Genomic DNA, 24,394 nt, shown 5'->3' with positions numbered 1-24,394 from the left:
GACATCTGAAAGCCATTGTTGTGAATGTGTTCATTAGGTATGAAGAAAAAGATACTGATCTAAATGCAACAGAATGTCAAACCTCTCCAGATTTTGTTGTTGTTGCTGTTAAGGAGAGAGCAAAATAACAATCCAGAGCTGGTAAATTTCTGTGCTTTGTTTTTACAGAGTAAAATTAAATATCTTTGCTGAACTATTTTCAGAATAGAAAATTCAGAAACCAGCTGTATTTTTGGGAGGTTATTGGCAATAATATTAAAAAAACATGTAAATGAAAAAATCCATACTAAAAGATAGTGGTTCTAATCCTGCTCTTGGAAAAATTCATTTCAAAACTAAAACCATTTTAGGAAAACAGGGACTGGACCTAATTGTTCTTGATGACACCTTTCAAACTGCTTTGCAAATATTCTCTGTTGTACAGTAGCTTATCTGGAAAAGGTCCCTAGATATAATCACACAGTACTGTTATTGGTATTTCTGCTAATTTCCTTGTAGTGCAATTGCCCTCACAACTCCCTTTTTGTTAGGCATAGGATGCACATAAAATTATAGACAACGTGTGCCTCAAAGGACTTAAAAATCTAAGTGGATATGACAAACAGAGGGAGTATGATTATCCCTAGATTATAGCTATAAATGTGAGATACAGAGAAAGAGAGACTCTCCCATGCAAAACAATACGTGAGATCACCGCCCACAGTCCTCAACGGTATTTAGGTACGTGTTCAGTTCACATTGAGGCAAATGGGAATTAGGTGTCACGCTAAGTGTATTGGACACTTAGGTAACAGATCCAGGAACACATAGGGACAGAAAGAGGTCACTGTGCCCTGTATCTTGTATTAGCCATGTGGACTTACCCATAGCTCTGTTTGAGCCAAACAAGCCCCAGTTCTTTATTTTGGAGTGCTTTCAGCGAATTAAGGGAAATTTCCTTATATTTTTCAACTACACGTTATGCATCATACACACTGACATTCATATATCTGTCTAGCTCACTGTCTCCTAACTCTTTTGCATGCACTTATTTCTTATGTGGCTCATTAAAAAAAAATAATCCCAATTACTCAATGTAAACAAACGAAGAGGAAGTGTGGGGCTTCAGTACAATTTACTTGAACAGAAGGTAGGAAACATTAGTATTGATGCATTCCAGGACTTGCTAGCAAAGCACAACTAAATTTAGCAGCCAGAGATATTGATTTGATTAAAAATGGTTTAAGACTTGTAAATGTCACTGGAACTTAGCAAAATGAACATTATTAAATCCTTCTGGTGATGGGGAAAACTAACAAAGGGATTTGCAGTGGTTTCTGTAATTAATTGCTCTGTCATGATTTATATTAACTTACAGTACAACTCCATTAGCTCAGACCTGTCATCTCTGCTCAAGGAACCACCAAGTAATCACTACCACATTAAAGAATAAATTAGTTTTTGGCTTGGAGCCTAGTTGTAGAATGTTTCATTTGTGTCTGCTGTAGACATATGTACCTAATAAAGTTGGGAAGAACGAGTTAAAGTATGTATATATCAATGTCAGCTGACTATATTTTAGAGATGATATGATCAGCATTGTTCATTAGGCCTAATGAATCACTTAATTTCTGTTGCTTGCCTCCTGTTTTGGTGAACACCTTTTGATGAACTATGAAGCAGGAGATGACTGAAAATAGGTAGGTCTCCTGAGATCCTCCTTCCTTCACATTCTGTGGCCTGTGGTTGTAGTAATAACTTCATATGGTTTTTGTTAACACTTCATTACCCCAGACTTGGATAAATTATCCTCCTGCTTCTTCCTCAGTTGCAGACACATGGGTGAAGCCAAAGTCTTAGCTACTACTTACAGTAGATTATGGGATTTGTGAGGTTCTATCAAATCATCTCAGACTTTGATAGTTTGAAGATGTTTTAAGTGTTTTTTCTGTTGGTGTGTCACAGCTTGCGCAATAAGTTATTTTATGTTTCCACATATGCTGTAATGGCCTTAGGAGTCTGCAAGCTAAGTCTTCAACCAATTTATCTTTTTCTTTTTTTCTCCTGAGTCGTGGATAAACCCTTTCAGTACCCTTGAGGCACTTCAGTGTATGTCCAGGAAGGCAGCAGTGGCACTTTGAACATGTGTCTGGCTGTTCTACTGAAGTGTCATGTGGTTAAACAAGCGTTGTGGTCAGACTTCATGACTTGTGAATGTGCATCACATGTAAGCCCTCAAAGGGTTTGTCGTGCCCTTGAAGCTTTCAGTCTTTTGACTAGCTACTGAAATTCAAAATGTGTCCTTTATAAATTCAAAATGTGTCCTTTATTAGCTCTGTTGTTTGAACTAGCACATTATCCCCTCCCTTTAACCAGCAATGGGAGCCACACTGACAGCCTTACTGTTTTTACTGTTTCTTAGTATTTATGGGGTGTCGCATGGGTCTCACATCTCTTCCCTGACCTCAGTGAGAATGTTGCCCTTGGAGCCAAAATATGGACCCATGCGTCAAAACAGTAAGCAGGACATACATCCGTTACCTAATGACAAATGCAACCAGGTCCTAGATGCTCTTGTAACTAGGAGAAGTTTGGACCTAGTTTGGTCAAGAAGACCCAACATGCCTGCAAGCAAGACAGACCCAAGAGAACTGCTTGAATTAACATGCCAGCCTTAATATGCACAAGCTTAGGAGCAGGAGATGAGTCAGCATGGCAACCCAAGCAGAGGGAATAAACTGGCCAGACAGCAGAGATGTGGGCTATTAAGTGGGTATTTTGATGAAGTGTTATGGACACAACGGACGGCTTGGAGTGATGTCGCATTCCTCCTGATCAGCTGCAACTTGAGATAGTTACAGCTGCGGTAGGGTCAGCTGCAGGGCACACATACACCGAGAGTGCTTCTAAAACATGCAGTGTTTTCACAGGTTCTACTGGACACTGATTATAGGTAATTTTAAACAATTATATATTTATATTAATGGTAATTTCCTAGTGTCCCAGAGAAAAAGCCAAAGCCATGCCTGGCATGTTCACAGAAGTGGTCAGGGCACAGATTGTCGTGAGCTTTCCATCTGTTGATGCCAACACAAGGACAGAAAGAAGTGCGAGTTTCATACCTCCTTTCTGCAGAGGGGTCTATGCCACCCCCCACTGTTTTCAATAGATACCTACAGTAAAACTTAACTTTTTTTTAAATCAGTGAGTTTATCAGATCTCTTGGCATGATGACTGCTCTGCCTTTATTTGAATGCTGTAGTTACAAGCATTAGGTTCAGTGGCAAGAGACACTGTCATTTGTAGTGTCCCAGACTGCTAATCTTTAAATATTGTCGCATCAGCCAGCTCTTTTCTACACATGCCATCATGACTGGCAGTGCCAATCTACTATTTATGTGGATTATGTTCAAACCATCTGTTTTAAAATAATAGTAATGATCTCTTGAATAGAAATATGTATGTTGACGTAGAAGTGCAGGGCAGTGCTAGAAAAGCATTACAAAATGGATGGACATTAATTTGCAAATGTTCAGTGATGGAATAGATGTATATCTATTAAGCAGTCCCAGGAGGAAGAGCAAAACAGGCCAATTCCGCCCCCCCATTATTTTGTTGGACATAACTGGGATCAGAGTTTGTTGCAGTGTTTGCAGACAAGCCTAGTTTTATTTTTCAGTTCAGACCTAGTGGGAGTTATTTGAAGGAAAGCAGTTGTGATCCTAATACCCCCCACAAACTTGCAAAAAGTACAGATCGCTATCCAAACTTTGTGGTTTGGTCTCACATTTCTCATGCAAGTTTTCAAAACTAGCCATGAAATGAGGTAGTGCTTTTGTACAAACTCGATGGAAACTGGGAGGTAGAAAATCTCAAGAGAATATCAGTTGTCAGGAGATTTCAGTATGTCCTGAATTCAGTGGGAACAGAAAATCTGTGACAATAGCTTTTCTTTTAAAGATGGATCTAAACCTCTAGCTTTAAATCTAGTCTTCTAGACTTCTGGCTCAGACCCATCACAAAATATTTTAGCGCTTCCCTTCCTTGTGCCAGGCAAAATCAGGCACTGTTGTCTAATTTGCATTTCCAAAGAACCTATAACTGCAGTCTCTACAGTGAGTGTTGAAGTGCAGAGACACACAAAAACAATTTTTTTTTTCTTTCTTACAAATCTCAGAGAATATCATGATCTAGTTTAGGTCAGTTCTTACTTTATGTGAACATACTCATTTCTTAAGCCAACATGGTTCTTGGCTGTACTTTTGTATTGCTAAAGCTAGCTGTTTAAGTTTGGGAACAAATTTGCCAAGTTAGTGTCTGACATGATCATAACAAGCCAAGGGGGTATATCCTCCTCTCAGATACCTTCCATTAACATCAGAGCACTTCCCTTCTTCAAAACAAGGGAAGCTTTACTTGGAGAGGGACTAAATAATGACTGTAGGCTTTGTCTGTGGTAATTTATAGTCGTTTAGGCTGTTTGAGATAGAGGATGTACTTAGGCACACTACACTGCGCAGCTCACCCCCCTTTGCTGTTGTGGTCATTTATGTCACCTGGGAAGGTTTCCTGCAAGAGCAGGTTCCCAGCAGCCTGGGCTCATTCGCCCACCTTTTTTCCTCTTGTGACAGCACTGGGGTAAGTGGTGGGTAGTAAGAGAGAGACAGGACCAACAGGGACCTAGGGTCTGCAGTACGCAGAGGTGAGGTGTTTCTCCTCTCTGTGCTCTTATCTCTGCATTGCAATCATGTGTCACCAAGAGAAACCTTTCTTTTGTGGCTTCAGAGGTCAAAAGAGAGGCTTCTTTTTTGATAAACGATTGCTTGTCGGGCCTGTTCCACTTTTATTTTCTTCCCCGCCAAGGTGTTCCACTGTGAAACATCGGTGGAGATCACGCAAGTCTTGTAGCCAAGATCCACGTAAGGTTCACAAGGACATTTGCACAATTGTTTCGGGGTCTCTATATATGGGGATGCAGCAGTATCTTTTATGAGTAGCTCTTGTTTTCAAGCTTTCCTTAAAAATCATAAGGACTGAAATTGAGGAAAATGACACATGAGGTAGTGAAATGACTAAACATACTGAAATAATAGTGCCTTTGGCCCCTAGCCTAAGCAGAACCTCTCAGTAGGTGTCTTGGTTTATGTGTTAGGTCCTTTGCATCACCTGTCCTTGGGGAAAACCCCACAGCTCTTCCAAAGTTCAGAAATCTCTGTGCTAAATGTCTAGTTAACCCAAAGTATTTTTTTAATCTTGACAGCAAGAACAAAACATATCCTACTGAATTATCTATACACGTGTCCGTTTTACCTATTGCTCTGAAAACAAGGGATTTAGTTTGTTCTCTGGGACTCTGTTGCATTAGTTTACCCATCCAAAGTTCTTTGTTTGATTCTCTTCCTCTGCAGTCTTGCTCCAATTCCATTTGAGTTACTGGTAATGAACCAACACAATGTTGAATTTAGCGTAGCTAGTGGTAAAATCTCAAAGTGGGTAACATTTGCATTGTCAGAAGTGTGGCTAGATGGGACCATGGAAAACTTTTGCCCCTTTCATAGATGCTAGCACCTGAGTCTTTGCAAACACAGTCACAAAAGAACATATAATCTTCGTTCATTATTACCCCTTTCACATTCATATTTTAGTGTATGTGGGAACTGTTCTAACAGGCAGAATAATTGATATTAATGTTGCCATTATAAATTATTATTCTGCAATCATTGCCTTTTAAGAATGGGCTGATGATTTATGCTTTCCATATAAGCATGGGTTTCTTTAAATGGAAAACAGTCAATGAAAGTCAATCGGGTTTTGAACATATAAATTTAATCACTCATCACACAGTAATTGATAATCTCACACATAAATATGCCATATTACCTATTCAAAGACGCAAACTACTTATGCCAAAAGAAATAGAGTCCACACTTAGCGTTTAAAAAATTAATCAAGATTTTAAATATGTTCCTCAGTGATCCTACAGGCCAATAAAATCCTTGGCCATAACCTGACACCAGATCTTTTTCACTTTAGAGATTGCTTGTTAATGGACCTTAATAGTTTTTGTTACACGATACTGAAATAAATCATAGGTCTTGTTGGATGCTTCCTTCCTTCCAAGACCAGTACTCTAATAGCTCAGAGATGAAGATGTTGCCACTTGCCCAGAGCTCTGTCTTCTATTTCAGTCCCTTCATGAAATGACATGGTTTCTCCAACCTCCTCATTTTGCTTCATAAAAACAAGCTTTATTCCTGACAAAATAAAATCCATGTATCATCTCAATTCATTCTCTTTGCCATCCCCTATTCCCCAACTGTTTCTCCAGTCCAGAGACAAGAGCAGAGACAATTTACTGTCTTTAATTAACTATATGGATCTATTAACTGTCTAAATTTCATCTGAGGAGCTCAGCAGCTAGAAAGCTTGGGGACGCGGTGCACAGTTTCAGAGCAGCAGAACTAGAAGTGGTGCACCCACATGGCTCGGTGCAGAGCATTTTGGAAAGCAGCGTTACCAGTGGCAGTGTTAATTAGCTTTAGACCACACCACTCCAACGCATCAGCGTCACTTCTGCTGCTCAGTTTGGCTCAGGGTCTTGTAAAAGTTTCTACTGCACAGTCTAGGTAACCTTACTACTTCTCAACTCCAGCTATTGGTCCATCTTCATGCTAGGACACCTTCTCTCTTTAGGGGCTTGAATTAGGTATTGCCCAGACCCAAACATTGCTGCCATGTTTTACTGCTTAAGTATTTCTATGTGCTGAGTAACCTTGTTTCTGGGGGTGTCACTACCTGTTAATTCTTCAAGGAACTATTTGCACTGAGAAGACAGCAGGTCTCTGCCAGAAAGGGCTGTCAACCAAATTAGAAAAAACAACTGAGGTCAAACGCTTAGATGCCAGCATTTCCAAACTTTGAACTAAACGGGACAAAAGCTGTAAATCATGCAGACACTCCTGAGCTTTGCAGAGGTAGGTCTGCAGTGTTCTACCAGAGCTTGTCAGATCAGATATTTTTGGACTCGATCTTGGAAAAATGAACTTAAAAAAATATTATAGTAACCCAGGACAGAAGCCTAAAGCTAAAATAACTGGGAACACTATGGCAAGGAGGCCTTTTAATGGTGTATTTTACATTGCTTTATATGGATAATCTTTGGCTGGTAGAGTACAAGGGAAAGAAAATTGACGCTGAGAGGCATGTACAGAACCAAAGCACAGAATCTCTATAGAGCAGCTCAGAAAAAAAGTTACAAGTGGTTTGGCAAGTGATCGGGCAGTAAACCCGTGGCAAAATTATGCGAGATGATGTCTGGAAGACTGGAGGGAAATCAGTAAGTGGGGAGAGGCTGTGCCCTTCCAAAGCAGCAGCAAACACAGAGACATTGGTACTGGGAAAAATCATAATATGTTTAGGAGACTGTGGCTCCTTCTGCTGCATGGAAAATAGTAGCTGTCTGGGAAAGAGATCTGTGAGTGGAGAGTAAAGGGCAGGAGACTGAGAGAGTTGTAGCCAGCAAAGATAAACTGACACTTATGGTATTGTGGGAACTACTGAACCAAGCAGGCTGCGTCAGACCGGGAAACAGCTTTGTGTTGATTAGGCTGCATCCAGGATACAGAAAGAAATGTATATTTTTTTGGAAATATGCAATGAACTGTATGCACTACCTACTGAGTACTTGCTCTCGGCTAGTTCTGTATAAAAGAGATGGGGTGTACCACGGTTCAGGGACCTCATCTTTCCCCACTTAAATGCTGATCTGGCAGACCCCCACAGTCCTGTCTTGGGTCTATAAGGGAACAGGCAAGACCCCCTGCTTCAGGGGTGTGACGAGTGCGTGTGTGTGCATCGGCACCCCTGGGGCCAGGTGACAGAGGAAGACGGGAATGTCTTAGGAAAATGCACGTGCAGTGTTGTAAACCTACTGCTTTCATCGTGATGTGCTGTTCTTTCTTCCTGCTTTTATTAAAAATGAACACACTCTTTTCTAGCAGAAGAATGAGGGCAATATATGCTACAGCTTTTTCTGAGGTGTTTATTTGATATGTGGTGTCACTAACTCCAGCAATTAAAGAGCTGCAAGTCAGAACTAGAAACTGACCCACCTAAAAATTTCAAGGCCAATTTAAGAGTCATGAGTGTTTACAGCACTGGTTAGCTCAGGATTTTTGTGTATTTGTCTTTTTTGTGCGTACCTTTCGACATACTTGTGGATCACACTTGTAGCTTTTTGGTCTTTTTAGGACTAAAAATGTAGCATATAAGAAACTGAAAGAATAGGTCCTTGTACCACCCCCTGACTCCAGGATTCAGAGCTTGAAGTTTTGCAACATGAGGCATTGTTAGCAAAGCTCATGCCTTCCCAGGGATGTTTCTGGCTGCCCCTGCCACCCCTCCTCCTCAGGGCTGGTAGAGTCTGATGGTGGTCTGTGGAGCTCTGCCCCGTGAAGTGGCGCCGTTGTGGCCAAGTCGCAGGGGATGATGCTCGTGGGTCCCCCCCGCGGCAGTCCCCTGCCGTCCCCCCCTGGTCCTGCGTCTGCACCGGGTGTCTTCTCCACCACAAAGACAGCTGGGCAGATCACCACTTTGCCCAACCTCCTTGGGCAAATAATAACGCAACTTACAAAACCAGCTTTTATGCTTTTTCCCCCCTTTTCCCTTTGTGTTACAGTAAGAATGAGTGGACTCAAGTGACTCATACTGCCTGTCCCCTTTATTGGCGGCCATACAGTTCTTGCGGGGCATCGTTCTGAGTCCCCCCAGAGTGGTGCAACATCAGGCCCATTTTTCTCTCGAGCACCAGCCACAGCTTGTCCCTTTCTCTGTCTCCTGGATGGCACAGACACGGGTTCTGCTGTCTCCTTTCTCCTGCCAGCTCAGTTTCAAACCGCGGGGCTCCCTTGGCTGGGGCAGCTCCGAGCTCTCCTTTCAGCAGCCTCTGAGGCCAGGGCCTTCCCCCGCCGGGGCCAGCCTGTATCCCAAGGCTGCCCAGCCCCACAGCAGCTCCAGAGGTGGGCAGAGGAGGCCAGGGAGGGATTTCTGGGGACAAACACCCTGCAGTGATGTGTGACCCGCTCCAGGGAGCCGTGAGGGCGTGCCATGGTTTGCGGCCAGCCCCGCTGTGTGCCGAAGGACAGGGCGCCAGAGGTGTGCCTCTGAGTCACCGCCTCCCCTGGGCTCCTCCGGGCCTGGCACGGCTTAGTCACCGCCACTCGCCTGGAGCCGTGCCGTGGCTCCCCCTCTGCTGCCGGCAGCACCCGTGTGTGCTTCCCCCAGGAAGCCTCGTGTCCTCACACCTCGGGGAGGGCTGTGGCACCACTGTGGGTCCCAGCAGGGAGCCCTCTGATTTCGGTCATGGCCAGGGGGTTTGCTGGGAAAGGCCAAGGAGGCCAGGCTCTCCTCCAATGCCGGCCAACGGGGTGGTGGGAGCCTGGCCTGAGCTGCCTGTGTGAATCCCCTGTATGTCGTGTTAAAAGCGTATCTTGTCAGGAAACTTGTAGCAAGCCGTGGGAGAATTTGGCACCGGGTACTGGAGTGGAAAATATTAACAGCCTGTAAGAAAGTCTGGCTTGTGCTGCTGCAGGGAAATCGGCAACTGGCGGGGGTACAATTAGTGTAGGAAACTCCTGAACTCCTCTGCGAGAGGGCTGCGCTCGTACTGTGCATCGGGATGGGAGTTATTGCAAAATAACGTAAGCTTTTGTGATCACCCAGAGACGCTGGCTAGAGCCAAATTGCAAAAGAGCACTGCAGTAACTGTTTCTTCGGTCTAAAAAAAGTCACATTAAAAAAACACCAAAGTAAACCAGCAAAAAAAAGGAAGTAAAACAAAAAACAAAGCATGAAAGAAGCTCAGCTCCGTAAAGATGGCACCTTTAGAAAACTGTGTTAGCAAATTGGCACTAAAATGGTCATGCTAAATGTAAAACATCGCTCCTCTCCCACTCCTGCCCTGCTCAGCATGTGCGAAGGGCAGGTTTTCAGAGGTGTTTGGCTCTGGCCTAATTCTGCTCCTACTGAAGTCACGTGAAATCTTAGGAGGATTTTTTTAAGGGGAAGTTACACCAACACAGCATTTTTCTAAAGAAGCCCACTCAGAATCATTTGGACCATAAACCATCCATTAAAATGTTTACGGCAGCAGTATTTACTCAGCTCAGTGCGACAGCAACTGTGGTATTGTTAAATGTCCATCTGGCTGTGTTTGCTCCAGGACTCTGAGCAGCTTGGCTGCATGTGGCCACGGCAGCAAAACACCTTCCCTCCCCAGCTATGTCCCCTGCTTCTGCAGGAGGTCACCTCCACAGTGGTTGCACGAAGAGAAAGGGCCCTGTCTTTGTCCCTTTTCCATGCACAGAAGTAAAAGGAAGATTGCGGTATTTTCTGCTAAAGCACTGGGCTGTGAGCTGCCATTGGTGACGAGCACATACCCTGCAGGCTCCTTGGTGGCTGTTGACCTTTGGCAGAGGGTATGTCTGACAGTTAATGCAACTGCTTCAGCTGCACCCCACCCAAAAACAATTGTAGTCATTTTTTTCCTATGGCACTGTGCTGAGGAAGAACTTAGGGCTGTTGCTGTTCAGGTCTGACCTCTACCAGCAAGCTTCTTCTAGGTGAAGGAGCAATGCAAAGTCAGATATTTGGACTTTTTGAAAAACTTAGTAATCTGACCTCAAAACTCCAGGTTTGCCTTATTCTTTGCTCCCTCCAAGGCCAAATGCTATCAACATACACAAAATGTAGGAGTCAAGTATTTGAGTTATTTGGCTCTTTTAATTCCGTTACACATATATTGCAGTTACTAAAGATGTTGCTGGTTGTGGATGACTTTGTAAATATAGAATTGTTACTTTATGGATGATTCAAGACAAGAAGTATTTTTAAAGTCCTCATGTGATCCAGTGGTTTAAGAATACTTCAGAAATGCCTTCAAAGCACATACTGCATGTGAATGCCAATCTCTTTCTGCTTATGTGAAAACATCGTTTTCACATATTGTTATAAAAATTGCCCTCAAAAAAAAGTCCCAGTTAAGAACTTCAGATTTTACGTAGACCATTGATGCATAATGATATTATAATGTTCCATTAGACACATAAAGTATACTTGAAAATTAGAAAATGTTGATGCTAAAGTTAAAGGTAAAAGCCAACAACCCCAAACTGTTAACAGGGAAGTTGGGACATTGATTAAAATAAATTGTCTGCCGATAGTCACTTGATGTGCTAACATGAACTTTAACAGTATTTGTAATTCTAGCCTAATTAAGATTTTGCTAGGTAATGCTAATAGATAAATGAAGTTATTGGCTCAACGCCTAAGTGGAACGCTGCAATTATCCAATGTAAGTTACACTCTCGTAACTTCAAATAAAGAGTCTGAGGGAAAAAGCCAAGCCTGGAGTGCTGCTGTACCCCAGTGACCACTGGCTGCTAAGCTAAGCTAAGCTACAGATGTTTTGCATTTCCCTGGAGTCTGGAGCGTGTATCTGTTGAAGTCCAGGGATTAAATGGGGCATCAAGATGTACAGGTACTTTTGTCTCCTCTCTCATTTTGCATGTGAGGTATCCCACATCTGGGGGTCGAACCTATGGAGAAAGGGTACAGCCTGGATGATACCCACCCTAGAGCCTCTGCAGCTTGTAGTTGATACCTCTGGAAAATAAAGCTGTAGGTAGATACTTATTTTGCAAACATCTGTGTGGCGAATATGTTACGGGTTTCACAGCTGCTTGGGAGGCTGCCTACCAGCTGTGAGCTCTCACTTTTGCAGTCCTGCCTGGAGAAGCCAATGTGTGAACGCACCCCAGTCAGCTCCGGTGCAGACTCAGCAAGGTCAGCTCAAACTGTCTTCATCAGCAGATTGAACTAATCTGTCTAATTCTGTGCTGAAACAAATGAGAACTGCTCATAAATTCCCTACCGCTGGGTCTGCTGTGGGGTTGGTCACCACTGGAAGAATAATGGCAGCAAGTAGCTAGGGACCATTAATGTCTTAAGTGCCACTCACACTGATAAACCGGGTGTAAACCCACAGCCAAAGAAATCTCCATATGACAGCCAGTATGTTGTGGTGACTCCCAGGTCTCTAAGAATATACAGTTTAATGTGGATTATGCCGCCTGCCTCCTCTGCCTGCCCCTTGGCAACCCTCCTGCCCCACATATCAGGCGAGTTGTCAGGGTCAGGAAGAGATTCAGAGCTTTCTCCCTGCTCTCCTGCTGACAAATCTATAGATTAAGTAATGCAAATACGTGTTCTTCACCAACAACTCTTCTTCACTCACGTAGAGACTACACATTATGGAAGTGAAAAAACAATATCTTCATTACTATTACCTATGAAGAAAATTTATGGATAAGGATCAGATCACATTTTATTAATTCTGAATGATCCAAGGACCTGTCTGAAGGTACTATCGAATGCCCACACTTTTTTATCACACACTTTTGCACATTCAACAAGACTTTAATTAATTGGTTTGGTCCAGTCCACAAGATTGACACAATCTAGGAATAACTCACATGGAGGACTATCTGAAGATAGGTAAATAGTCTACTTGAATTTAAAGGCAGTATTTAATTTCTGTGCCCAATCCTTTCCAAAGTGGCGCTTGTATTTATTTTCATTCTAGCAATTATGAACTAACAGATCAACTACTAGTTTGGAGATCAAATCCTAGGAATAATGACAAAGTTTAGTTATGACAGAATACAGTGTGAGAAAGACTGTTTCAACAAAATTCACAGAACACCTGAGAATCAATACTAATTTGGACTTGAGGGGAGGCGGTAGAAAATAACCCTTGCAAAGAGTGATCATGAGTTGATAGAATTTAAATTAGATGGCAGGATAAGTGAAGGTTCAAAGGTTCAGTTCAAAAAGACAAATTCTAATAAATGTAGTTTTTGAAATGAGTTGGGCTGAGAAACTATAGATTTAAATACAGAAGATATATAGACTTTAATCCACATTTCAAAATCTGTTAAGAATTTGTATCTCAGCAAAAGGTGAAACATTATCTGACAAAAAAATGTACCCAAACTACCTGTACAGTAGAAATAAGCACAAAGCCTAAAAGGAATGAAAGAGAGGAGTGAACAGCAAAGAAAACTATGTCTTAAAGGTCAGAAGTTGTATAGATAAAACAAGAATTGCCAGGAGTAAAGCTACAGTATGCTTTGCAAAGAATATTAAAACAAATATTTAGGTGGGTTTTTTAAACCCGGTCTTATAAATAGGAAGAGACTAAGGAAAGACAAAACATGGTTATTCTACAGTAGAATGGGATAGAGATGAAAAATAGTGTAAAGCCCCAAAAGAAGGATAAAAAATTTGTCTTTCGTCATTAATATAATAATATTTTAGATGGAAAACAAAGGTAGATCAGCTAATAAGAACAAATGTATGGAAATGAAAGTGGAGATTATCACATGAAAGGTAACAAGGCTCAAAGAGTTTAACCTGTTCAGGTCTTGGTGTACCAGATACCATTTCTTCAGAGTACTGGAGTGGAAGTTATCTGATCTCTCATATGTTGCGGCAGAAAGAGTTGCCAAATCAGAACCGTACTGTGTGAAAAGAAAATAAATATATACATATATATTCACACAGAAATATATACACATATCTATTTACATACATATTTGCAATATACATATATATTTAAGAGCAGGAAAAAGAGTATCTGGAGAATTATAAGCCTAGTTGTCTGGCATCAGTTGTGAGTTAGGCTTTAAAGCAAAGTTTGTAGAATACAGTAAGGATGCAGGATAAATAGAAAATGAGATAGAATGCAACTTGAATTTAAAAAATTGATTACACCAGAGTAAACTAATAGCATTCTTTCATAAAATAGCTGGTCTTCCAAACAAAGGGAAAGTGGTATGTGCAATCTATCTGGACTGATATGTAGTACTGCAGTACGTAGTTAATGGTTCATTAAAATTTTTGAATAATTTTTTCAACTGGAAAGAAGAAGATAAACAAGAGAGTAGAGTAATGCAATGAGTAAGGAGACACAAAGGAATGGTAGAGGTTGAGGGAAATTATTAATGGAGTTCTTCTACAAGTGTAGGGTTGATTTGATTGTATAATTTTGGTACAAAGCGTTGCAATGAAACTTGTTGATGTAAAAAAAAAAAAAAAAAAAAAAAAAAAAAGAATGGCATAAATATCTTACAGCCAGAACTAGATCTTGAGGTCTTACGTAGCGGGGATGGAATAAAGCTGAACACTAAAAAATGCGTGATCATTCAGGGTGTTCCAGCTATCACCTGGAAATGACAAGCCACCTGTATGAGGTGTTTATGGAAAAGGCAAATCTGGCCTTAATATGTTGTGAGGAAGGTATTTGCCATGGGAACAACGAAGGATTTATGCCACTGCAGAGGCCCTGAGGAATCCTCCTGGGGTACCTTGCACTCTCCTGATAAAATTCTGGTCTCTGTTCAACTCAAACTGGAGGAGGTTCTCAGGCAAACTGAGACTTAGTCTGAAAACAGTAAAAAGTAATGTTTCACTTAGAGAAATGAAAGCCAAGAAGAAAGATTTTTCTTATCAAGCCATCACATCAGGAAGCCTAATGGCAGGGAGAAAAAGGAACTGCTTAAACCAACACACAAGTCAGTGCACAGGCAGGCAATATAAACTGACCATGACTAAGTACTTCAAAGAAACACAAGGAGGACAAGGAAATGTAAGCACAAGGAGGTTCTATGGAACAGTTGGGTCTGGTGGGACTGGCTGGAGGAGTGCAGTGTAGGGAAGCATGCAGCAGGTTTTCAAAGGGTGCCCTACAGTCCCAACATCTTTTGAAAAAAAGGTTCGATATCTTTCCTATCTGACAGTCTTTGCTTTGAGGAAGCTCTTTTTTCTCCTTTGTCCAAAGTCATTTGGCCGTTTCTGGTTATGTGAAAGAAATAAGTGATAATGTAAAATTCACTACTTCATTAGAAAAAAAAAAAAAAGTACACCTAGGTGTGATTCAGTAGATAAGACCTGGATGGAGAAATTCCTGCATTTTTTTCTTGTTTTCATTTAAGATGTAAATATTTTAAGTAGGTGGTTTTGATTTATTTACATTTTTTAATTAAAAGAAAATTACAGATAAAAGATGCTATAGCAATCATCTTCCTACAAAAGCAAAATATTGCAATGTAATTAAAAGGACTCCTCAAATTATAATTAGATTTGAAATTTAATTATGACTAGAATACTTCATCCCTATGCGCAACTGACACCTTATTGATACATAACCTTTATTGTAATTTTATTACATTTCTGCTAAGATCTTAATCTATGGACTAAATAAGATCATCAGATTTCTGTGAAGGCTTAGATTTAGGTGAAGAAAGCAACACAATATATTCTTCTACATATCATAGCATAGTTAGTTATTTGTGTATTTCTGTTGGATCAAATACCTTGTTCTTTACTTGGGCTCAGCTCTTCCAGACAAAGAGAACTGGCCCCTGGTGTTCAATATCTGCAATACTTTGCCTTCAGCTACAAACTGTAAAAAAAAAAAAAAAGGAAAAAATGCCAGCTGAGATGAAACTGGTTTATCTCCTTTTCAACCTAAGCTCTTACCATTTGGTTTGCTGCCTCCTGTGGCTAAATCTCGTTGTGGCAACGTGTCTGCATCTGCTCCACACACATTTTTCTTGCTTAAATTCTTTCAAATCCATAGACACTTTCTGTAATTATGTCCACATATGAGATCTTCTATTCATTGTCAAACGTGTCTTCTGCTGGGAAGAGCAATGCAACCGTTTAAGTAGACCACTCTCAGGTGGTTTTTGATTGTCTTCAAATTTTACTCAGAATTTTATCCATATTAAAGACACTTATGTTAAAAATTGAAACAGAAATGAGGGCTCTGGCAATCAAACAGACCTCCAGGTTGGACAACTGAAAACACAGCATGTAAGAATGTCTCTTCTCATAAGTAAAACAGTCAGACTGAGGATCCCTGGATCTCAGTAGCTCCAGAAGGAAATAAAGCTGTTCAGTGGAAGAGATTATAGCCCTAGTGCATGTCTCTAGTTCTTTGCTAACAACTTACAATTTGTTTTAACATCCTTTTCCATCAACTTTTGAGTTGATATTTAATTTATTTTTATAGAAGAGTATGTTCATTTTAATAGAAAGTATTGAAAGTGCCTACTAAATAACATTTAACTACGAATTCTGGAGTAAATAGAGGTGCATGTTCATTAGTCAACTACTGAAGTCAAAATGTGCCTGCAAAACATTAAGTATATAGGACTCACAGGCTGAAACTTTGAAGCCTTTCTCCTACAGTTAAATTTAGTACAGATTAGCAGTACCCAGAGACAGAAACCATGGCTGACCAGCTGATTAGGTCATGAGTTATATCATCTTCATTGGGTGGTACCTTGGAGCTTGTCCTTGTGTAGACAGATACAGCTATGCTGGGTCTGGAAGGTTAGCTATAGTCATGGAGACATGGAAGCATGGGCCTTAGTTTGGATAAGCATATGAGTGGGAGCTGCCTGCAGCATATAACCCTTACTCATTGGCTTGTGCAAAAATTTTGCCATTATCTCTGTATTAGTTACTATCTACGTTCAGTTTAGTAAGAAAGGACATCAGCATGTCAAGTAGTAACTATTCAGTTGTATCATCTTTCAATTTAAAGTTATCCACTAACTTTCTGTTGTAATTCCCAGATGTTAGCATTTCTTATGACTGCTACAGACAACAATGACAACTCAGTCAACATAGGACTTTTTTGACATTAAATATAGTAGAAAATTATTAATATGATTAACAAGTTGATACTGTAAAAATTTCTTGCCAACTAAACCATCATTTTGCTTTTTATTGCCTGTGTTTTTAGCATTTTCCTCATCAAATATAACACCTATGGTAAGTTTTAATAATTTGTATTTATTTCTATGTATTTCTCATGTTCAGATATGGGAAGGTAACTTTTCAATATCTGGACAATGTTCAACCATTTTGACTAATACCATAATGAGTTTCTCTTATTGTACTATTATTCCATGTTTCCTACTTAGGCTAAACAATTAGCAATAGATATCAATTTTATTTTCTTTTCTTCCAATCACATGGATGAAAGGGTGAAATACGGGGGAAATATAGGTGAAATATAGCTGTTCTCAGCAGTAGACCTGAAAGCATTTTAAATAGATGGGTTATATTTTTGTTATTCATTCACAAACTGGGGAACATAAACCGCCACCTGGCAGGTCCATGGTAGCGTAGGCAGAAGTTCTGTTGACTTCTAGGCACAGCCTGAGTGCTCATGACCAGTGCTCTCTTGGGATATTATTGGAATCTTCTGCTTAGGAACTGTGGTAACAACTGCACTGGTTGTGATAATAGCTCTATTCCAGTATACTTGGGGCAATTACCACTTGGAAAAAAACCCCAGCTTCATATATAGTGGTACAAAGGAACTTGTTAAAAAAGTTATTAAGCCTGAGTAGAAAGAAATCACAGGACAGTTGGCTAAAAAGCCATTAAATCTCACAGTGAACCCACTATGGGTCGCCGCTGAATGATTCCCAGAAATACACTCTCCATTACTGTACTTTGTCTAGGACCAAGTAATGACTCTACGCCCTTTGAAAAAATCCTCAGATGTCTAATAAATTTGCCTTACTATCATGAAAAGTCATCGACATAAAAGAAAATTTGTCCTTTCTGTTCCTTCATCTTTTTTGCCTCATGGTGTGTGGGCATCAATATGAGACCCTGGATGAGGCCTGAGGTTCCCATACCTTTAGCTCTGCCCATTTGTTTGCTCCATGGTCAAGACTACCATCCTTCTGTGGAAATAACGCACCCTGAATACGAGGGGTGACAGAAGGAGCAGTTGGGGTGTGATTTTAAAGACAGTCTCATTTAAAGATGTGCCCCTCTGAGGGGAATGTCAAAACATTGGGCTTGAGCTGTTTTGAGGTTACATTTTAAAAGGATTATAAGATTTAAAAAGCATAAAACCTCACATTGTTCAGGTAAACAGATGGAAAGATGTCTAAATTTACTATTGTTATAAACTGACACAAATTAGTTAATTTCAGTTTTAATGTCTCTATTATGCTAGAGTGAAGTAGGTTATCAGGTTTTTAATTGGCTTTAAAGTAAATTTGAGTTGTTTTAAATTGTCAGCAAGTTCATTCAAATTGTCATTCACGTTTAGGTACGGATATAAAAGGCTTTATATACCTTTTACACTACGGGTTTTAAGGTTACAAGGTGGTTACAGAATGTAATTCATGGGTATGCATGCTAATCTCTTCACACTTGGATTAGTTTGGCCATCTCAAATTCTCATTAATCTCTTTCTCTCTCAAGTAATCCAGAAAGCAGAAGAAATGTAAATGTATTTTGGGTGACCAGTGACTATAAATATCAAATAGCAAACACTCCAAATTAATGTGCCCACCAAAAAGCCCCCAGAACATAGACTGAAATATCTTTTTTCACAACCTATTCAGACAGGATCAAAAAACAAACACATTGATGAAAAATCGGTCAGTGGCAATATGCCAACAGAAGAAAGGATGACATTTACCAAATACATTATTTGCAATGGAGAATTCTCCTGGCTCCTCACTGGGTCCACGTTGCTCTGTCCATCCTGTTTGCTTGGACTTAAGGGCCAGATCTAAACTGTTAAATAAAACAGGCCACAATGCCAGAAGGAAATAGTCTTTTCACACGCTACCCCATGAGGCATACCTAGGTATCAACTGGGAGGTACTAGTAGACCAAAGCTGTGGCAGGGAGCATGCTAACAGCAGAGCATGTTGTGTGATGATGTTTTGAACATGCTTTTGCCTTGTTTTATTTCCTAGCAGAGGTGCAGCCTGGGAGACCTCAGAGCAGTTAATTTCTGATTAGCAAGCTGTTCCTAATCACAAACAGTTAATGCAGGAGGAGGAATTTACTCCTTTTCAACACAGCCAGTGTGACCCAGTTTATCTTGCATTCCTCCCTTCCCATATGAAAAGCATTTTTTTGAATGAGGAGAAAGAGTTGATGGTTTAATCTTCTATTTTGCCTTCTACATTCCTGTTGGATCTGATAACCCCTGTATACTTATCTTTACCTTGCCTTACAAAACGCTCATGAAAATGTCATTTCAATCATCAAAACTGCAGGGGAGAAACTGAGTCCACAAAAAAAGTGGCCTCACTGCTCTCAGCCCACCTTCTAGTCAGTGTGCTAGCCATTGGGAACGTTACCCCGTGTTTATTTAAATACCTTCTGTAAGCTCTTCTCCAACTTGTTGCTGGATATTTATTATAATATCTACTTTCTAATTTGAGATAACCAACCATTTGAAATGATGTTATAGTAACCCTGTTGTACTGCCCTAATTATAACCTATTTGTGTTTTCTCCGTTTTCTCCCAATTGCTCAAAAATTAATGAGCGTTCCTTTCAAAGATAATATATTGACCCTATTTTAGTCATGTTTTTGGCCTGCTACATTGCTCTTTTCAAGGTAACCTTGATATTGTTATAGACATACATTATAATTTTTTATGCTGGAACTATCTATATTGATTTGACTGTGGCCTTTGATCCAATAAATCACAACATATTGCTATCTAAGTTTCCCTCAATTTGGCCGAGTTTAACTACAGTAGAATGGTTCTCTGGCTACATTAGAGAGCAAACACCAGTCATTTTGTTTAATGGTGTTGAATCTGAGGTGAAAATGTTACATGCGAAGTTACCTCAGGAGCTAATTAGAGGGCTTTTACTTTTGCAGTTTTTATTAATGACCTGTCGACGCTGTATAGTTCATGAAATATTCTGTACATCTACATGCTGATGATATGACCTTGTACACAGTAAGAGCACAGATAAGGTATCAGACCTTGACTGTTCTAACTCAGAATTTATGGAGTGATTTTTACAATTTAAAGGTACAGTTTTCTGCAGAAATAAATTGGCTTAGAATCTTAGCAAAATATAAAACATATAATTAGAGGGGTTGTCTCTTATACTATAAACAGACCTAGGTGAACTGCTGTGGAAAATAATAAGATTTCCCTCACCTCAGAATATAAATCAACCACAGAAAAAGTCAAAGCTACCTTTTCCCTCTCCTCAAAGGAAATATTGATAAAGCTGGAAGGATCTAGATCTCGATGTTTCTAAAGACTGGGGTCCTTGAGATCTAGGAATGTCTCTCAGCCTGCTACAGGGATGGTAGTTACTACACAAGAAATATCTAAATGCAAGTTATTAACACTCTGGAGTGCAGGGCCCAGGCTTATTTATTTTTCAGGTTTCAAAATGTTTGAATCATTTAATTTTGTGTCCAGTTGCTACTTGGGACAGGAATTGTAACATGTGAAAAGCAAAAGAAAGAAACAAGTGCCATGTTACACATAAACCTGTAAAAACAACCCATGTCCTGCTGACTGCAGGTTGGACTGTGCAATATGAGAGTCTCTGATGGTTTCTGTACTGAGTCTCTGCCGTTATGAGACCCCTTTCTTCTCTCACAGTTTGAACAGAGCACAAATGGGAAGACAAGATCATATTCACACTAACTGGTTCTGTCAGAAAGTGCTACACAGACTGGCCAAGGTGTAGACTTTCAGCACGGGCCTAGGTACCAGTGATAAGCACCATGATAAAGGTAACTTTGGTTCAAATTCATCTCCAAAATACAACGCTGTCATAACAGCCCAGATAACCTCAGTTGGGCAGGACTGATCTATGCCTTAGATCAGAATTTGGTTTATGGCATTTTGGAAATATCCAGTGAGAGTGCAATTTACCTACTTTGACATCAGTGGATATTTTGCTGTTGACTTTAGGGTTTCAATCCTCTTGCTTAAACATTGCCATTTAGTCCCATTTTAGGTATTTTAGATTATCCTGTTAGACCTCCACCTGCCACTGCAGAGGCAGGTGGGTCTGCTGTGTCTTATCTTTCTCTATGTCTTCAATAAGCCAGCACATCTCAAACAGCTGCGGCAACAGTGGGTTAGCCCAACGACAGCAATCTGTTCTGAAAAATGTTAAGAGGACCAAGAAGCCAAAGTGCATATTGAAGTGGGTAAGAGGGAAAAGTAAAGGGATTGCTGTACCTTGTAGCCTTCTTGATCAATGCTTTTCAAGTTGTAACTCTTCTTTTTCTTGTTGCAGAAATTATATTAACCAAAGGTCAGCTATGAATCAGCCCTGAATTTGGCCCGGCTCTGTTTGCAACTGTAGCAACAATTGTGACCATGATCTAGAAAAGAGCCAAACATGTGCTTGCAAAGTTGCTTTCAAACCAGCCACATTTTAGGGTTTGGTTTGTTGTTGCTGTTGGTTTTGGGGTGGTTTTTTGGTTTTTTTTGTTTTATTTTTTTAATACAGAAATCCAAAGTGGCAGCATTGTTGGTACTTGGCTATTCTGTTTGCAAGAATGCCAATGATTTATCTTGTCTTCTTGCAATGTTTGCTTCATTATTGTTTTTAGACAGTAAGGTTGGAAAAAGATCCTCAATAACAAAACCCATAATCTTTCATTCTTGGACTAAACTATGCTACTACGCAAAGAAGTATGAACCAATTACATAGGTACATAAGTATCATGTACTCTTTGATCTCTGTGTTTGAGTGTGATGCTTGGAGCTTTTAAGTTTTCTGAAACTCAGTGAAAGCTGGATCATTTAAATCTGCTGATGATCTTGTTCATGAGCAAATCATTTAACCATGCCAGGTTGATTCCTCTCCTTTTTCTTTCTCCGTGTCTCCCTTTCCCCTACTCCTCTAGTTTTTCAGAGGATTAACTGCTTGCTTCACTAGATTGCAGAGAGAATTCATTATTTTGTCTCTGAGAGTGTTTGAAATTGAACATGTGCATTTGTTTTTCCTTAGGCATCAGAACCTTTGGTTGCATTTTCTGGCTAAACAATTTAGCAGAGTACGTGTTTTAATAATACTTTTCAGTTGGACTTGTATTCCAGAGACACTTTAGCAATTCTGAGAATTGTACTTGATAGCTGCTTGTACAAGCCTGTATTGCTGATGGAGGGAATTCTTTATTTAAAAACCAATATGCCAGTTCATATCTTCTCCAGCTCATCAAGGGATGAATCATTAACTTTCTCATCTCTCCCTGGCCACTTGGATTATGTATAAAGATATACTGCTTTATACCACTGCAGCCCAGGATTTTTGCTGCAGGCAGTTTTGAGGCTTAAACAGGCAGAGAAGAGAGAGAGACACCAGCCAGAAGTGCTGGAAGGTAGCACTTGTGGAATGACAGAATGGAAGCCTAACAATTATCTCTTTCCCATTGACAAAAGAGCTCATCCTCTAATATTTTCAAATTACTCAGCAGCTCTTGTTGAGACATGTCCTCAACTTCTGCCCGTGTCCTTTCTAGAATCACAAGTGAAAGAATGTACTTTTGTTTATTGACATGATCTTGGCCACACAATCTTGTCTGACTTTGGGACTGCATCTCAGTCACCGACAATGGGAACTCCAATACAAAAAAGTTTTTTAAAGTCTTTTTTATTCCAGGAAACTCTTAACTTGTTACATTGGCAGTACCAACTCTCAAGAACTTTAGAGGGTGTAAAACACTTCTTCAGTTTCCCTTTCCAGAGCTGCTGCTACAAACAAGAAAAAAATGTGGGGGGAGGAAGAAGAGGAGAAAGTAAGTTGAGGAAGTGGTTTAGGTACTGAAGAAGAGGGAGGGGGAAAAAAACTCGCAGGAGAGGAGAGAGCAAGATGTAAATATGGAAGTAAAATACGTGGTCAAAATGACTTTTGAGTGGAGAGAAACATTCGACCTCTGAACAACGTGATAACATGTTATCAGCTCTTGAGAAGCAAGCTACAGCAGGGAGCTGTCATAAGAACAGAGACAGATCAGTCTGCTTCAGGAACAGTGCATCTGGCTGTTCACATAACAACATTGCCTTTACGTAGTGCTGTTTCTTGCAGTTACTCTGTGGCGGTAAATCCTAGAAGCTCTGTTCTGGACAAAACCTCTAAACGCTACATGGATGTATGAAAAAAACAGGTTTTGCTCCAAACACAGTTCAATGTGTAAACCCCCAGGCACATGATTATGTTGCAATGGTCTAACAAGTTGCCATGATGACTGGCTGCGTATGTACTCTTAGCTGTCGTAATGTAAACTTATGTTCTTAAACCCATTTCACTGAGGTTTCAGTTAGTGCATTTCAACTTGCTTGTGCTGTGGCTTAAAACTATGCAAATAACTACTTTGGCTCGGCTAACACGTGGTACTCATTAAGCTGTGGCAATTTGATTATGCATCTGAGCCCAAGACAAGAGACAACATATGGCTGCAGACATAACTGAGCGTATTTCAAGGAAACCAAGGGACAATATAGGTCAGCATGGTAGACGGTGGTCTCAGCACACTGTGAGTTTAATCATTGGCAAGTTTTTCCAGATTTCATGGAGAAGGAATGTTTTAAGGAGAAGTTGGAAGAACACTGAAATTATATTTATTTATGACCGTGAAAACCTTTTGTTTTGAAGGCTGCGAGAACCTGTGGGACAAACCATGAAAGCATTTATTTGAGTATTAATAGACCAGACAGGAGTAAACAACTCATTAATGAAGAAAAGCTGATAGGAAGTGTGAGTGAGATCAGCTATGAGGTTCCTTTAAAATAACAAGTAGTTGATGTTTTGTACTTGATGTAATATGGAAAGGATGCCAGCAGAAGAAAGTGAAAGGAGGGAGTGAAATGGTTAAAAGAAACAGGCTAGAAAATAATTTTTGCCAGGCATATTCTTAATGGGCATGAGGATGATTGCTTTTGTCGAGGCCAGAGAAAAGAATGTTGCAGTAATCAAGATGTGCCGTGATTAGTGGATGGGAAGAGCTATATATTAGAGCTGTTATGCAGAAAGAATCTACTAGATAGAGACATAGCCTGAAGGGGTGGTTGTAGAGAGAGATTCAGCTCTAGGATGAAACTATTTAATAAAAGTTTAAGTTTACAGGTAAAGTATAGGTTTGTATTTATGCTGGCTGTCCTAACAATGCTAATAAATCTTAGTTTAATATGCAACACATATTTTTTCCTGCTCAAACCTGAGATTTGCCCCTGAGGTTTACCAAAAACAGAGCATGTGAGAGTTTATTCCTTTATTTTTTGCTTGCCTCCTTTGTCTTTTTATAAACATCTGTTTCTCCTTGTATCATAAATTACAAGGAACTTTTCTTTGTTGCTGCTCCTTTAATTTGATATCGGTCATATTGTGTTAATCACGTGATGTGCGTAGCAATGCTAACTACCTGAAACGTAACCCTCTTGGCCTGGTTGAGCTCAGGGTCACCCTTCGGTAGGCATAACACGTACAAGAGCTTTGGACTCATGCTTGCAGGGCATCTCCTCCCATGTCGCTGGTCT

The sequence above is a fragment of the Larus michahellis genome, chromosome 1, assembly GCF_964199755.1.
Source record: "Larus michahellis chromosome 1, bLarMic1.1, whole genome shotgun sequence".
Taxonomy (NCBI): domain Eukaryota; kingdom Metazoa; phylum Chordata; class Aves; order Charadriiformes; family Laridae; genus Larus; species Larus michahellis.
This window is presented reverse-complemented; position numbering follows the sequence as displayed.